The sequence below is a fragment of the Capsicum annuum genome, chromosome 12 (genome assembly GCF_002878395.1).
Source record: "Capsicum annuum cultivar UCD-10X-F1 chromosome 12, UCD10Xv1.1, whole genome shotgun sequence".
NCBI lineage: Eukaryota > Viridiplantae > Streptophyta > Magnoliopsida > Solanales > Solanaceae > Capsicum > Capsicum annuum.
The window spans coordinates 34,659,660-34,673,658 of NC_061122.1; positions in this window are offsets into that span (position 1 = coordinate 34,659,660).

The following is a 13,999-nucleotide window of genomic DNA, read 5'->3' on the forward strand; positions in this document are numbered from 1 at the left end:
GACACTCTTTCGAATGGATAGACATGACTATTTAAAAATAATACACTTTTTCGGTGAACCATTGCCACCTTTTAGAAGAGACACTTAATGGCTATATAAACCAGCATTTTCCCATAGGTTTAGTATGAATTTTTTTATATTTGAAAACATTTCTTGTCTTCTAAAATACTTTGTGTGATCATCTAATTGTTGAGTGAGTTTAAAGAGAATCCAATCATTTGAGGTACCACTACAGTCAGATTTTAAGCCATTTTATCCAAGGAAGAAAATTCTGCAACCTCATATACTTAAAGGGAAATTATTTCCTTAAGGACACTCCGTGAATTTAGAGAACTTGGCTTTTTCTGCTTTATCTAATTTTCTTTAAAAAAATACACTTTTTTTGAAAGGTCTTTTTGATCTTGTGTTGAGAGTGTTACAGAACTTCATTAGTGTTCTTGTTTATTCTTGAACTTGTGTTGAAGTTGTTGTGCCAAAATACATATTTTGTGTACCCGAAAACAACAATCTTAAGGAAATAAATTTGGGAAAAAAATATTTTTTTGCTTGTTTGGTGAAATATTTTTTCACTAAAGTATTTTTTCCTTTCGAAATCTGTATTGCTTGGTTTCTAGAGATTAAAGCTTTTAGATTTCTACTCTATTTGAACATAACTAGTGATTTGAAGAAATAAATTTTCATCACAAGTTAAAAATCACTCAGTTGACGATTAGAAGTCATAAAAACTTTATCGTTAAACTAGAAACAAGGGGTGTTTAAAGTTGATATGAAAAACATTGGAATTGCGAATGTGATCTTAGGAATAAAAGTCCATAGAACTCCACAAGGTTTGGCATTGTCACAGTCTTATTATATCAAAAAGGTACTTGACAAATTCATGTATTAGGAATTTAGTATTGCCCAAACTCCATTGGATGTGAGTTTTTCACTTCAAAAGAATGATGCTGAAAGTGACTCACAGTTGGAGTACATAAGAGTGTTGGGATGTTTGATGTACATACCGAATTGTACACGACCAGACATAACATGTGCCATTAGTAAGTTGAGTCAGTACAGGAGTAATCCCAATAAAACTCATTGGATGACAATGAAAAAAGTTTTGGGTATCTTAAATACACTTAAGTCTATGCTTTGCTTTGTAATAAATATCCTACTGGACTTGAAGGATATAGTGATGTAAATTGGATTACCGAATAGAATGAAGTAAAATCCATGAGTGGATATGTATTTACTACCGGTGGAGGAGCAGTCTCTTGGAAATTATCCAAACAGACATGCATTGTTTGCTCTATAATGAAATTTGAGTTTATCGCATTAGATAAAGCCGGTGAAGAGGCAGAATGGCTCAAGAATTTCTTGAAAGATATTCCTTATTGGCCCAAACCAGTGGCACCAGTATGTATACACTACAATAGCCAAACATCAATTGGTAGGGTAGGGAGCATGATGTACAATCATAAATCTCACCATATAAGACAGAGATTTAATACCATTAGAGAACTTCTCTCTAGTGTAATTATCACTATTGACTATGTGAAGTCAAAGGATAATGTGTCGGATCCACTTACAAAAGGCCTATCTAGAGAAGGAGTTGAAAGAACATCCAAGGGAATGGATTTATGGCGAAAAACAAGTCAGCATGACAGTAACTCTACCTAGCAGACTGGAGATCCTAAAATCTAGGTTCAAGCAGATCAAACAAAGTTGTGTCTGGCAGGTTTAACATTGTCAATATATCCAAAATATTCTCATGATGTAGACAATATTTAGAAAATAAGGATATGACTTATGGTGTGAAGTCTTTTATTGATTGGCTAAATTTAGAAGATTTGACCAATTGTTTAGAAATTACCTATGTGAGGGCAAAGTGGAAGCCGCTACAAGGAGAATGTTAGTAAAGTTCTATTCTCTAAGCTTTAATGGGGCCGGGACGTGTTTGTGGCTGAAACAAACAAAAGCATAAGAACCATAAATGGTAAAGGCTGATTGTGTGACATGTGTTGTCTAGGTATACATTAAAGATCAACGGTTCAAAGATATCAAAGCTACCAATTGATCAAGTGCATCCGATGCATGTTCACTATAGAAAGTTCAAAGGGAAACCCACTTATCCAGATGCAATCAGTTTTTGCTAGATGATCACATATTTATCCGTAAAGTTTTACAAAGAGTAGCCATTTCCCATTCATGTAGGGGATTGCTGGGTTCGATAAGTGTGAATGAAAAATGAAAAGTTGCTTGGAAAGGACACAACTCTTTGAGCAAAAAACATACTATTTCAGGAAAAGGTATAACTGTTTGGATGGTTGTGGCTGTTCAGAAAAGACACACTCTTTCGAATGGACAAATATGAATGTTCAAAAAGGATACACCTTTTCGGTGAACCATTGCCACCTTTTGAAAGGGGCACTTAATGACTATATAAACCTGCACTTTTCCACAGGTTTAGTATAAATTTTTCTGCACTTGAAAACATTTCTTGTCTTCTAAAATACACCATGTGATCATATAATTGTTGAGTGAGTTCGAAGAGAATCTGATCATTTGAGGTATCACTACAGTCAGAATGTTAAGCCATTTTATCCTAGAAGAAAAATTCTACAACCTCGGGTACTTGAGGGGAATTATTTCCTTAAGGACACTCTATGAATTTAGAGGACTTGGATTTTTCTGCTTCATCTAATTTTCTTTAAAAAAACATACTTCTTTGAAAGGTCTTTTTGATCTTATGTTGAGGGTGTTGCAGAACTTTATAAGTGTTCTTGTTTTTACTTGAACTTGTGTTGAAGTTATTGTGCCGAAATACAGATTTTGTGTATCCAAAAATAATATTTCTTTCCAAAGTATTGTCTACAAGCGTCATGAATCGACCATGAAAACATATGAACCTATCATTATTCTACCCTTCAAAATTAGATTCATCAAAATAGAGATTGGGGTTCGTAGAGTATGCTTTGGGCCATTGCTTTGACAACATGGTGGTTCGAGCAACAAATTTAGTGGGGGAGAATAGAGAGAATTTGGTGAAAGATTTCTGTTGGTAACGCTGAAATTCTATCCATGGCACTGCAGTATAATTTATTTTAGGGTTTCACTTTAATTAGTAGTAATAATAATTCAAATAAGAGAATGAATGGGAGAGCAAATAGAAGTGTAGTCCTATAATTTGGAGGAATTGTATTTACATGCCACTATTTGGTAGAGCTGATGATGTGTACAAGCCTTCATTAGCATAAAATTACATACCAAATTTTCTTTATTATTACGAAAATTACGTATAATTTTTTCTTTATTATATAAACGATGCATTATGCCATCTTAGACGTCACAACTTCATTTGGATTACCTCACTGATGAAGGAGGCATTGGTTTCAGAAGATTTGTGAAGCTTAATTTGCAATAAGAGGCGGCGGAGACTTAGGACTCCCAGTTGACTAAAATTAGGTATTATTGTTAGTCTAAATAACATAAATACCATCATTTTGAATCAATTTTTCTTTCTTTTATTCAATTAAAATTTCTCTCTCCTTATTCTTGTACAGTAGTTTAACTGCTCGTACCTCGCACATGTAACCTTTGATTATTTAAAATTAGATGATTTTGTTTATTGTAAGTTTTTCGATGAAGTGGAAAAAGTTTAAATCACTTCTCAAAGATTCTTCACACTTTAATATAATAACGTAAATATAACGTATTGTTGGACAATAAAATTTTGAGGCCAAAAAATAAATAATTTGAGACAAGAAAGTATTGCAACAATCAATTTATTGATTTCAATATGTGAGTGTTACAATCTCTATGAATCCTCTGATTATTCTTTTCAAATATAAATTAAAGGGCTTAAAGCTTGATCTTGAATTTGAACTTGATTTGTTGATTTGAGGGACTAGATCTTGACTTGTGCTTGAATTCAAGGGCTTTTAAGCTTGTTCTTGAATATTGCGATCTTGATCTTGAATCTTGATGAACTTGATTTGAATGGTTGAGCTAGAGAAATTTTGGCGTTTGGTCCACAAGCTTTCTCTTGCTACTTGTTAGAGTTCTGGGGCTCCTTTGTCTAAATTATAAGACCCCTATTTATAGTTGTGGAAAGGGAAGAGTCATGATGGAGATAGACTTCCTTTGACTAATCAGATTTGAGTGACGTGGCGCCTTTTATGGGCTTTGATTTCATTGGGCCCGCTGCATCATTTTGACATGTGGCATGGTCCTATTGGATCCTTTTCTTGACTTGACATGCCACATCATTTGACACGTATTGCTTATTTGGGCCTCTAGAATATATGTCTTGGGCTTAGTAAAGTGGACTCATTATTTGTGGCCCAAATTAATGGACTAACCCAATAAATATTGGACTTTATTTAAATTCATATGTTTGAATTTAAATAATTAGTTCAATTATATTAATCTGCCATATTTATTTAGGACTAATATATTTTGAATTTAATTTAATCTGAATTTCGTACGGATTTAAACTTAATAAAATTTTGTTGCCTACAAGTGCCCTTACTTCAAGACTTGTTGATACATTTAATTTTTGAAGATTACACTTAAAATATTAACTTTATCATTTAATTGAGATCAACAATAATTGTACGAAGAGAATTACAAACCGAGATATGTCATATTGAATGAGATCTGTTTTTTTTTCTTCACGTGAAACCACAAAAAAAAGGAAAGATTGAAGTTTGACTTTTTCTTTTCCTTTTCCACGTTCTGACATACAGTCCCCTTCCACGTTCTGACATACAGTCCCCTTTTTTGGCTACCTTTTTTTTTTTTCCTTTTCCACGTTCTGACATACAGTCCCCTTTTATGGCTACCTTTTTTTTCTTTTTCCTTGTTCACTTATAACTAGGATTCGGACCATCCTTTCCAGGGATAACATCTCTTTTTTTGTCCAATTTTGTTGGATCCACCTTTGTTCTCCTAATTCTATTTATCTTGTGATATAGATGCCGCACTATTACCTCTATAAATATGAACCTTTCAATTGTTAATGATTCAGAATTCATCGATTGCACTTGCATTTATTCCGTTTGGTTGTTCGTTGCATCATGGTCAGAGTATTATTAGTGAGTTGTTTTTTATTCCTTAATTTGCTCATTATTGCTTTGTTCTCTTCCCTTATTTTTTTGGTAGGGTTGAAAGAGATAGCAATATGTAATAATTGGCTGGCTTAAGGTGCGAGAGTTTAACTTTGCCTCTATCATCTTGAGATCGAAAGACTGCTTGAAGACAGTGGACACCGACTTAAGGTGTGAGAGACTAACTTCGCCTCCATCACCTTAAGATCGAAAGACTTTTTAAGGTGCGAGAGATTAAATTCGCCTCTGTCACCTGAAGAACGAAAGATTTTGCTTGAAGATGGTAGACACCGGCTTAAGTTGCGAGAGTTTAAATTCACCTCCGTCACCTTAAGACCAAAAGATTTTGCTTAAAGATGGTGGACACTGGCTTAAGGTGTGAGAATTTAACTTTGCGTCCGTCACCTTAAGACCAAAAAACTTTACTTGAAGATGGTGGACACCAGCTTAAGGTATGAGAGTTTAACTTTGCCTCTATCACCTTAATATCGAAAGATTTTGCTTGAAGATGAAAAGGTTTTCTTTAAGTATGGGCCCTTTTCGATGTATTTATGTGATGGTCTTCTCTAAGTATGGGCCTTTTCCAATGGTTAGCTTAAGGTGCGAGAGTTTAACTTCGCCTCTGTCACCTTAAGACCTGACGAGTTCGACTTTAAGTATACATGACTATATTTTACCAAAACCAAAACATGGAGGACCTTTTTATTCTTTAGCATTTTTTTTTTGCAAGTATTTTTTCTGAACCTTGATTCTGTGTTTGACAAAGATTCTTTTGTTTATGTAGCTTGCAGATATGGTTCACTTTAGAGACTACATATCTTTATCCTCTAAAAGCAAGTACCTCCTAATTAAGGCTGATGATGGTACAGTTTTAACTCGGCTATTGACTGAAACTTTAATAGTAGGCACGTATGTAGATCTGTGGCCACCCTTGCAAAATTCTCTCTATATGTCAGATTGAACTTTAGAAAATGACATTGGTGCTAATCGGTCAGTTAAAGTATGGCTTCTTCAGACTCCTAACCAACGTCAATTGAATATTACGAGCACCTTTCCTTTCTTAGAATGTTGGGTACTCAAATGAGAAGTACATTGGGAGGGAACTATGGAGGAATATCACATACTCAAGGATATTGGGAATGGGCCAAGGACATATTGGCTAGAAGTGCACAATCTTGAAGGCAGCAAAAATATACGATGCCGTTTATGCTTCTCTGTTTACCTATGATCGAAACTCAAACATATTACAAGTATTCTTTGAGGCCTGGTGTCAAACTACCAACACATTGCTTACTTCAGTTGAAGGGCTATCCATATCCCTTTGGGACTTATACAAAATTGGAGAGCTTACAGGTGTTGATTAAAAGAATAAGAGATTTATCCCTCATTCTTGTGAATCCTTGTTTATAGCTTTCCAATATCTTTAAGAAGGAGAGGCTTCTAATCCAAGAGTTCCTTTAAGAAAGTGGATAAAATTTGGTGCAAAAAGGTATTAAGATATAAGTCAGCTCTACCGAGGAAGGACAAAAAATATTCCCGCTTAAAGTCAACCCATAACCCGACTTGGAATATTCCGAATGCAGTGAAGTGGTCAAGTGTAGATGATGCCACATTTTCTAAACTTGGAGTAAAGTATGAACATAGGACCGATACATATTTGGCAGCGTTCCTATCATGTTAGTTGCGCTTCCTCTAAGGATAGATATTTTATTCGTCTGGGAACTTTTCAAGTTGCAGCTATGATGGCAGATAAGCAAACTTTTAGTCTTGCAGTTCCAGTCCTATCGAGCATTTATAATGGTCTCAATAGAGTCTATAAATCTTCCCAGCTTAAGAAGCTTAGAGTATCCTTTCCTATCCATTATGTGTATGGTTGGCTTGCTTACTATTTTAAGACACATTTTCCATGTTCTAATAGACTATCTATTCCATTGATGATGATTTATTTCGAAGAAGGTGGGGCAAGGTACTTTGATGGAGAGCTTCCCAGAAAGCGCATCCATTAAGGATACAGTGCTATTTGGACTTCCACTATGCCAAGTAAGTCCACTCCTTGTTATTTTGTGGATGATGATAAGGATGAAGAGTCAGAGATAAGCTGCTTTATGAGCCTCTATTTTAACTTACTCCCCTTTAGATATGGAGTTTCATTCATATTTGATCCATACAGACCACACCGATTTAGCCATCAGTTTGGGTTTTACCAAGGCCTTCCTAGAATCTTGGAAAATGATATTCGCAGTGCTTCACTAGATGAAGGCCTTAAATTTCATCGAATTTGTGTATTTCATGGTTCTATGTCGAAAGCAACATTTCCTAAAACCACACCCAATGCGCAAAGACATTCAGCCACGTCGTATAAATCTTGGTGGGACAAAGTTCATGGAAACTTTCTTAAAGTTAACTTATAATATTTGGTGAACGTCATAGGTCCTACTGTCGAGACTCCTCAAGAACATAGTGAGGAGGTCCCAATTATGGTTAAGTCTCCTATTTTGAAACCTAAGGTAGTCATTCCATACAAAGTCAAGGGACCTCCATATGTAGAAACTCAGAAAAAGGAGCCGCCTGCCCTGACTCAACAAGCTTTCAATAAACGACCATCTCAAGATGAGAGTGATAGTAGTCATACAGATCATTATTAGAAGAAGGTAAAACCATCCTTGGAAAAGCAAGGTGATTCTAACTCCCATGTGGAGATTTTTACTAGTACATCGAAGACTACGCCAACCATCGAGAAGGTAATGACTTAACTCTCTACTATTTAAAAGTATATGACTTGCCTTTATATACCCCTCATATGATATTTTTCTTTGTGTGTACATCCAGACAATGTTCAAGTTTTGGAAGATCCTCACCAAAGTAAGCCACAAGATAGCAGCGAGTCTGTAGTAGGTCCAGACTCAAGAGAGTTACTTTTGTCATCCAAAGAAGTCATCTCTAACCCTTGTGGTAAAGTTAAAGAAAATATAGAGTCAAACTTTTCCCGGCAACCAATGGAAACCATGTCTATTTTTAATGGCAAGAAGGTCATTTTAGAGCTTAAAAAGGAATTTATCATGAAGGCTTGGGCTAGTATCCGCACCAAACTTGCAAGCCTTACTTTGAATCAAGCTTCTTCTATCCAAGATGACATCAAAGTCATACTCAATGACATGAGTGGAATGGGGGAGGATATTTCCCCTTTACAGAATTTATTAGGATCTTTCTTTGGGCTTGCGACTTCCTACAACCAAGCACGATCCTTCCTTGTTCATAAGACCACAATAATTAAAGAGTCAGAGCCATATTTGAAAGCCAAAGGGCATCTTGACCTGGTATTGAGGGAGAGGGATGAGAAATGAAAGAAGTTTCTGATGCCTGCAAACCTCTTAAGAAGGCGAGAAAGAAGGTGAAGAAGTTGAAAGCTCACCGAGATGCTGCCAAGTAAGAAACTACGGAGATGGAATCTAAAGTTTCAGCTGCTGAAGAAGAGTTTTCCAAGTGTTTTGATGTCTCCCTTGAAACTGCAAATTCCTCAAAGTTCATGGAGAAGAAGAAGAAAGTCTTAGAGGCTTCTTTACAAGATTTAGTCGATTATAAGCTATACTTAAATTAGCCTTAGGGGGTATCTTCCTTCAGACCTTCTTGTTGCTCTCTTTTACCTTTTTATTAAGTAGTTGGATCTATTAGTTGTAATGGAAACTCTTTTTATTTATATTGCACATTTATTTCAATATCCCTTCTGAATTTCAACTGTGAGAATTGCTTACTTATTTTGATGTGTTGATGTTGTAGTATTAAACTCTGTATTTTCTCTCCAAAACTTGTTTCTCATTGGCTTCATGTCTTCACCCCACAAATGAGTTGGACTTAAAACTTCAATTTGTAAGCCTTAAGAATTAAAAGTTTTTGACTTACAAATTTGATAATTGCACATGTGGCAGTTTTATGCCTCCAAACTGCAGGCTTTGGGCATTCCAAATCCTATTAAAGAACTTTTAGTCTTTTTGATGGGTTATCCCCATTGAGCCACCAGTATTTGACATAAGTCCAAGACTGTAATTGGGATGCACACATACTTAACTTTCATTGACGGATCAAGCAGGGACATGTATTTTTTGACACTCATGTAACTGAATGCAGAATAAAATTCCAAGCGCCTACGTACGTCAATGAAAATGATCAAGTCACAACGTAGTTCTGGGGTGAGTGTTTTATTTTTTTTGTGTCCTAAAGTTTGCCTAGGCTGCCTCTTTCAAGGTTTTCAACCTAGCAAACTTTTTTTTGAGCCGTACATAGTTTATACTCTTGTGGTTTAGGAGTAGACATGCAGTTTATACTCGTTCTTTAAGAAGTGTTATGTCCTTTCAAAGATAGTACTTTTTCAAGAACTTGGCATTATTAGGGATAATTTTCACGCCATCAGTATTGACAGGCTTGTAAACATCTGTTGAATATGCCTCTTGTACAATATATGGTCCATCGCACTTTGGGGTAAATTTGTCCTCAGACTTACGAGAAGTGATAATGGGTCTCCTTATTATAAGGACTTTATCTCCAAGTTGGAATTACCTTAAATAAACTCTTTTGTTGAAAGAATGGGATATATGGGCTTGGTAACATTTAAGATTTTGTTGAGCCTCTAGTCTTTTCTCATCAAGAGCTTCTAACTCTGCAAGATGAAATTTAGAATTTTCTTCATCGGTGAGCCCTTCTTGAATAGCCAGTCTCAAAGAAGGTATTTGATGCTCAAGTGGTTGGTCTGCTTAAACTCTAAGAGCAAGTGAATATGGGGTTGCTTGTGTTGGTGTGCCGTAAGTCATTCTCTATGCCGATAGAGCTTCTTCCATTCATTTATGCCAGTCTCACTTAGACTTGGAGAAGACTTTCTTTAATAGATTGGATAAAGTCATATTAAATGCTTTGGCTAAACCATTAGCTGTAGCACGGTACATAGAAGATTTGCACTTCTTGAAGTCAAAGAGATCATAAATCTTATTCATCAGCTTGTAAATGGCTTTCCATTGTCGGTTATTATATATTGAGAGATTCCAAAGGGGTAGATGATATTTACTCGAATGAAATTGGCAACATTCTCCTTCTTTACTTCTTTGAGAGAAACAACTTTGGCTCATTTTGAGAAGTAATCTGTTGTAGCCAAGATGTATAAGTTTCCACCAAAAGATTTTGGTAGTGGACCAACAACATCCATTCCCCAAGCATTGAATATCTAAGATGCTACAGTTGGGTATAGTACTTTAGGAGGTTGATGTATGAAATTAGCATGGAATTGACAAGCTTTGCATATTCTAGCATAGTCCAAGCAATCTTTCACCATCGTTGGCCAATATTGTACCATCCTTTTAATGTGAAAATAGAGCTTTGGTCTAGACTAATGCGATCCACAAACTCCTGAGTGCGCTTCTTGTAAAGCTTAAATTACTTCTTCCTCTTCGAGATATCGTAAGAGTATTCCTTCAAATGATCTTCTGTATAACGTGTCTTTATAGTAAAGGAAGCGAGGTGCGCGATGACAAATTTCATTCCTTCTCTTTGGATCCTCTGGAAGTATCCCATAACATAAGTTATCAATTATAGGTTGTCGCTAATCTTCATTTACAGCTTCAGACACTACAACGAGGTATTTAACTTTAGTTTCTACATCCTCATTTGATGGTGGTACTACCCATTCTTGGCGGATAGTAACTCGTGTCTGATTTGGAAGACTAAGGGTTGAGGTAAAGCAGCTAGGGCATCAGCTTGCTTATTTTCTCTCCTTGGCACATGTTGGATGGTTACTTCTCCAAGCCACCCCATTAACTTCTGTGTATGATTATGATATGGTCGTAGCTCAGTATTTGTGACTTCATAGCTTCCCAGAAGCTACTTGATCAGTAAATGGGAGACACCAAATACTTGTAATTGTAAATGTTTCATATCAACTGCCATCTCAAGTCCAAGTATTAATTCTTGATATTCAACAACATTATTAGAGCAATAGTTTTTTAGGGTAAAAGAGTATGGGATGACCTTTTCTTGTGGAGTACTGAACACCACAACGGCACCAACTCTATCTCAATATGTGGAACCATCAAAGTATATCTTCCATAGGGGTCTAGCTTCAATAACCATTGCATCTTCATGAGGAAGTTCATCACTTAGTTCCCAATCATCAGGTATCATGTGGTTTGCCAAGAAATCAACCAATGTTTTTCCCTTTACGGCCTTTTGAGGAACATACACAATCTCAAATTATTGAAATTAAAGGTACCATCTTGCAAGTCGATCACTAAGGATTGGTTTTGACATTACAAACTTGATGGGTTTGCCCTAGATACAAAATGGACAACATGAGCTTGAAAGTAGTGTTTCATCTTTTGAACTGAGAAGGCCAATGCCAAGCATAACTTTTTGATTAGAGAATACTTTAGCTCATTCGACGTCATCATTCTGCTCAGATAGTAAAGAGAGTTTTCTTTGGATTCACTAATTTCTTGAGCCAATAGTTCTCCAACTGACCTCTTCTATGCCGCGATGTAGAGTATCAATGGTTTCCTAGGTAAGGGTGACACAAGAACTGGTGGCTTTATTAAGTATGATTTAATACTCTCAAAGGCATTACTACAAGCTTTGTCCCATTCAAAGGGAGTGTCATTCTTCATGAGATGACTAAATGGTTGAAATTTTCTAGCCAGGTTTGAGATGAACCTCCTTAAATATGCTAGCCTTCCTTGAAGGCTTTTTAACTCATGAATATTTCGAGGCTTTGGCATCTTCAAAATTGTATCGACCTTGTCTTAGTGAATTCAATTCCTCGGTGTTGCATAATGAAGCCACAAAACTTTCTGAAAAAAACTCCAAAGGCACACTTCAATTGATTCATCCTAAGTTGATATCTTTGATGTAACTCAAACACCATTCTTAGGTCTTTTAAGTGGTCATCTCTCTTTCTTGACTTAACTACTAGATCATCCACGTAGAATTCAACATTTTTATGGAGAAGACCTTCAAAGATGTTATGCATAGCCCTTTGATAAGTAGCGCCATCGTTCTTTAAACCAAAAGGCATTACCTTGTAGCAATAAATACCTTTGGGCATGCGAAGTAAAGTTAGTTCTTCATCCTTTAGCGCTATGCAGATTTGATTGTAGCCGGATGAACCATCTATGAAGGACATTGCCTAATAACCAGTGGTGGCATCAGTCATCAACTCTGGTATGGGGATTGGAAAGTCATCCTTAGGGCAGGCATTGTTGAGATCCCAAAAGTCGAGACAAACTTGAATTTGGCCATTCTTCTTCCATACTGGAAAAATACTTGAAATCCACGTGGGATATTTGAATTCATGAATAAAGCCAACTTCAGTGAGTTTGTTAACTTCATTATCAATCAATGGAACCAACTCTAGCCTAAAGAGCCTTTGGGCTTTCTTAATAAGACAAGCCCCATTCCTAACCGCCAACTGATGGACTGCTACTTTTAGATCTAATCAAGGCATTTCTTTGTAACTCCAAGAAAAGACATCCATATATTTTTTGAGTATATCCATATAAGCAATTTCTTCCTCCACTTCTAGAAATGCACTCACGTAAGTTGGTCTTGGGTCTTCATCGGTTCCAAGATTAACTTCCTTTAAGGGATCTATTGTGGCCTTTATCCTTTTTCAAGTTATGACGAAGAATCTCTAGCATCTTTCTCCTCTTGAGGATCATTGTCGTTGATGGATATATGGTAACACCAGAAAGTATCTTTCATCACTTCATTATTCTTTATTTGGGATGGGACATCTTTCTCATTCTGTGTCGTAACATGATATGAGAAGCCAATACTTTCTTTATCTTCCCTACATTCCTTGGTATAAACTATAGTATGAACCTTTTCTCTTAATACCTTATTGCATGAAACCACCAGTTCTGTCTGTCGCCCTATTCTAGAAGGAATCAAACTTTGGAAATTCTTCTGTATTTTAAGTAAAGAGTGCATCATCATGCTTTGATAACTTCTCTTGCACTTGTTGCTTTTCTTCTTATTTAGAGGTCCCAACCTTTCAAACACAGAAGTTCTTGTAGTTGATTCTCCAAGTTGGTTAAAAATAGAAGGCCTTTTGTTGGATGTAGTAGACTCTTCTTCTACAGTGATATAGTTACTAACTACCCTTCTTACAAAGATGCAAATTGGAGGTTGCTGCGTGTATCCTAGGCCTTTTCGTGCCTACCTAGTTGTACCTTCTGATAGAAGTTTGCCCAACCTTGATGGTGCATTAGGATTATATCCAGCCTTTACAAATAGCATGTATGCATTTGGGTCGAAGCCCTCTTTCGTACGCTTCGTAGGGAGTGTCATATCTTATGGTGGATTTTGAGCCATAGACTCTCCAAGTAGTCTTGAGGATGGATTTACTGCGCCAATCCTCATGATAGGTAAAGTTAGACCCTTTAGCACATTATCTTGGGCATCCAATGGGTGATCTTTCTTTTTCTTTACCTTTGGCACGTAGTAAATAATAAGAGTTGCCTTATTTTTCATAGGTGCAATGTTATTTTTATTCAAAGTGAAGAGGGGCTTCTTAGTGGTGACTTTTTCAACAGTCACCACGACCTTCTTAGATGCAAGATTATCACACTTGGTTTGGTGACATCTTCAACACTTTTCTCATTCATAACATAATTCTTTAAGTAGAATTTTGCATTGACAAAATGTGACTCAGCTTCAGTGAATGGCTTATCATCGGCAACTATCTTTCTTTCCACTCTGCCTTTGAGGTACTTTAAGCCTTGATAGTAAGAGGATGAAATAATTTTGTTCCCATATACCCAAGGCCTACCAAGTAATATATTGTATGAATATCTGGCATCTATCACATGCATCAATGCATTTGATTGAAAATCATCCATATGAATCCCAACTTGATAGATCCCATGGACCTCTGG